Genomic DNA, 4,757 nt, shown 5'->3' with positions numbered 1-4,757 from the left:
CATATATGCTACTTAGTTGCTTACTCTCAACTAGGGATGTAGAGCAGCAACCGATCCGCCCCGCTCTTAAGTCAAAATGTCTCAGGTTAGTTATAATTTTTTGGTCAGGTTTATCTTAGTTTAAACTAATATTTCAAAAATAATAATCTCCAAACAGTTTTGACTAATTCCGAGAACTTTTATTTCTACACAAAAACACCACAATGCTAGTTCTATTGAAAACAATGTCGGTCCGAATTAGTTTCATTTAAATCATGCAAATTAGAGTTCAAAACAAGAAAAAATATATTTGGAAAAATAGATATGTTAGAGACGTATTAGCGGTCATTGGTCGAGAGAGGGAGAAGAAGGTGAAAATGATGAGTGAATCAGACTAAGGCTTTTTTTGACTATATATGGGTAGTTAGAAATGGACTAGTGCTGGCGTGGACCTAATGGGCTACACCATAACAATTTGTACCAAATAGGAAAAAACACAACAATTACCTATGGGGTGACTTAAAATTTCAACACCAACACTAAGGTAGTATCACCGTCGTACCAAACAGGGGCGCAGGACCTGATAGGGCAAGGCCTGGCAGCCGCCCTACCTTAATTTGGACGGTGCAGGCTGGGTGCAAGGTGGTGCATCAACGTGACGACGTTGTCGGTGACGAGTGACAAAGCTCACTCTACCTCAACTTTTGTCTGTCCTCCGCCACTGGTACCAAATACGCCCACGCCATCACTATTTAAAAAAATAGTGTAGTGTTGGCGCTGACAGGAAATGATGCGCCACCAACTAGAGTTGGTCTAGTCATTTCTTCACTAGTGTGTCGATGTAAAGAGGAATTAGGACTACTGTAGAAACACAAGTCTTGACGATGCCATGTGGATAGAGCCCAGCAACCACAAACAGACTACCATCATTGGTCTATGTAATAAGAAAATATGTGAAATATGAATGGGTATGGCCTCGTTCCTAAAAGTCACACGATCCACTTCACCGGAACTAATGTTTATGGGCCTAAATTCTTTAGATTGTATAACCCCTAGTACATGAAAGAAATGAAAACATATTTATTCTCGTGCAATAAGAAACCCACCGTGCCTTAAAGCATCTCCAACAGCCGCGCTTCGTGCCGCGCGTAAAAAACCTGTTTGCCGCGCGCGCTTGGCTGGTTTAGCGCGGCCGCCAGCGCTGGCTCCAACGGCCGCGCTATAATGCAGTGCGCGCGCCACTCCAGCAGCGCCCAAAAATACAGCGCGCACAACACACACAAACCACATATACATTTCAAAAAATAGGAGAAAAAATGATCAAACAAACAAAATAAATCAACAATAAATAGTCATTACAACTCAAACAAATAGTTTATCGTTCAGTACAACAAATAATGCAATAAACTCAACCAATAGTTCATGAACAATACAATGTCGAATGCAGAAATCATGCTCTTTGCCGTCCATGCCATGCCCACCACTCTTCAATCAGATCCTTCTGAAGTTCATTGTGCGTTGCGGGACGCCGAATGGCATGATAGGAGGCAACAAAACGGTCTATCCTTTAGCCCTCCGTCGCACTCGCACGGGATGTCCCAAGAGCTCATACTGTGAGTAGTCTAAATCTTGGCCACGCTCATTCTCGATGATCATGTTGTGCATGATCACACAAGCGTGGATGATGTACCAAAGCATTTTTTGATCACAAAATCTAGCCGGTCCTCTCACAATAGCAAATTGGGCTTGCAAAATCCCAAATGCTCTCTCCACAGCTTTTCTAGCCGCCGCCTGAGCATTGTGGAAATCAAGATTTTTCTTACCTTCCGGCTTTTTCAAGGCTTCACGAAGGTTTTCCACTTTGGATAGATGCCATCCACTAGATAATAGCCATAGTTGTACGTACGACCATTTGCTACAAACTGCACTGGTGACAACTCACCATTTGCAATCTTATTCATCAGGGGTGACCGGTTGACAACATTGATGTCATTCAAAGATCCAGGCATTCCAAAGAATGCATGCCAAATCAAAGTCTCCTGATCGGCCACCGCTTCAAGGATTATAGTGGAACCCTTTTTTGGCCGTGGAATTGCCCATGCCATGCCTTTGGACAATTCTTCCAACTCCAATGCATGCAATCTATTGAGCCAAGCATGTCAGGAAAGCCGCGAGATTTGTTCATCGCCAATAGCCTTGCGGCGTCTTCAGCAGTGGGAGATCTCAAATACTCCTCGCCAAACACTTGCACAATTTTCACTGCAAAGCGCTTGACACACATGATGGCTTGACTCTCACCCATAGCCAAGTGATCATCAACTAGATCAGCCGGGATATCGTATGCCAACATACGCAAAGCGGCTGTCACCTTCAGAAAGGTGCTATGCCCAAGCTCTCCGGCGGCATTCCTCCTTTGCTGGAAAAACCGGTCATGGCTCGCTAGTTTCTCTGCAATGCGCCTGAACAAGTCGGTGCTCATCCTAAACCGGCGACAAAAATACGACTCCGGGTATGTGGGATTCTCCACGAAATAGTTCTTCATCAATCTGTTATGGGCATCAATCCTATCTCTCCAAATTTTCTCCCGACCCATAACCGAACCACCGTGCTTCGGTTTTTTATTGATATGCATAGCTATGAGCATTGCAAGATCCTCCTCCTCTTCCATATCAAATTCTTCTTCGAAAGAATCATATGACGAACTCATCTACAATGTTCAATACTATACTATAAAAACTACAATTCAAAACATGCACCAAATTCATGAAGTTTGAGCAATACATACCTTGTAGGCGTTTTGTCGAACACCTTGCAGGCGCGACGCGGTAGCGAGCGCTCGGGCGCTGTTCCTCGGACGACGGAGGCGCGCGAGGGCCGGCGGGACTAGGAGGGGGTGGGGCGGAAGCGAGGCGGCGCGGGGATAGGCCGGGGAAGCGCCTGAACGGTCGCCGGGGGCGCGGATGGCGGCGGCGGCGGCGCGGGGATAGGACGGGGAAGCGCCTGAACGGTCGCCGGGGGGCGCGGGCGGCGGTGACGGCGCGGTCGGATGGGGGGTGGGAGTGGGAGAGCGAGCGCGCGAGAGTCCAACGCGCGGGAGCTGGCGCAACAAATAAGTGGCGCGTGATTGCGTTTCGGCCAGCGCGCTGAACTGCATATGCTGCACGCGCCGTTTTTGCGCGCCCGCTGGAGCCACCCGCCGCGTTGCGCACGCACTAAAACGGCCTAATTTGCGGCGTGGTGCTAGTTTAGCGCGACTGTTGGAGATGCTCTTAATGGAATGAGCGCTATAATTATTTTGTTATGTGCTTCCACAGTAGTTGTAAGAGTAAAATTACTAGATCCGATTTAGCTTCTCTCTGATGTGTTGATCCTCATGTACCAAGAATGGAGACTCCTCAACGTCATTTTTTCGTGAGCACAACCAAGGGTTTCGTCGGCTCCCACGGCGGCGTGCCCACATCTCGCCTTTGAGTTGTGCCTGGATTGGTTTCCCATGGTTCTTTTTGTAGTTTTTTTTTCTGGGTTTGCATTGTACCACTTTTTATTTTCAATATAATCTAGGTCCTTCTCGCGAAAAAGGATTATTTCAACAACATTTTTTGACATTTATGTCCACTATCAGATAGTAAAAAAAGCACGATAGACGAGATTGCTTTATTAATTAGCTAATAATAACAGACAAGATCATCAATGTAAAAAAGGCGCAAAAATCTCTCCTCGCTAACCTAACTAGTTCATATGCTACTCAGTTGCTTACTCTCAATCCTTGGTTATTATGATTTCACTTTACTCGTAGTCCTAGGCTCAATCATGAGATTTTGGTATATGGTTAGAAATTTTATGATTTTTTGAGAAGGAGAGAGAGGGGACAGGGGCAAACTAGTCATTAGACAAAACCCTAAATAGTAAATATAACCTTTTATCGAATGGACAAGAGTGAGAAAATGCAGACATTTTATCGAATAACACCAAGAGTGAGTAAAAATGTAAATATTTTATTGAACAATCCCAAAACCACGGCGCCGCTCACCGCGCCTCTAGCCCCACCCCCTCGCCACGTCGCCAGTAACGGCCAACCATGGATGATGCCATCGACGAAGGCCCCCCTAGCAGACCCCTCCGATGAGCGTCCTCCCCCTTCGAGTTGACGTGACCCCGCCGTGGTTGCTCTCCTTGCCAACCCTAAATAACCCATACAAATTTAAACCATGATAAAAGTAAAGAAGCATATACAACAAAAATGAAACAAAAAACAAAAAATGCACATTATTTGAAATTATTGCATTCATTCTTTACTTTAGTATATCGAGATGTGAAAACCAACACCAGTTCACAGTGTCATAGTTAGAGCTTTAGTTCGTGTGTTTACCATCCGTGGCAAAACCAAGTTCAAAGATTGACCGGCCCATCCGAACAAGGAGTGCCCCATCATGAGTTGTACCCTATCACAACTACACGTACACACACGTTTCAAAAATGAGATAGGTCACCGAATATTCGTAGGCCTAACTTGAGACACTAGGACAACCATATAAACACACAAGTATTGATGATGCCACGTGGCTAGAGCCTTGCAACCACAACGAGACTATCATCATTGGTATCTATAATGATGCACTTACGTAGAATACCGATGGACATGGCCTCGTTGCTAAGTATTGTTTAACCCCTAGTATATGAAAGAAAGGAACCATATTTTCTTTCTCGTGGAATAAGAAACCCTGGTGCCTTAATGAAAGAATATTGAATATTGTTTTTATCTACTTATTTGCATTTTA

This window comes from Hordeum vulgare, chromosome 5H, assembly GCF_904849725.1.
Source record: "Hordeum vulgare subsp. vulgare chromosome 5H, MorexV3_pseudomolecules_assembly, whole genome shotgun sequence".
In the NCBI taxonomy this organism is placed as follows: domain Eukaryota; kingdom Viridiplantae; phylum Streptophyta; class Magnoliopsida; order Poales; family Poaceae; genus Hordeum; species Hordeum vulgare.
Note: the sequence above shows the minus strand (reverse complement) of the source record.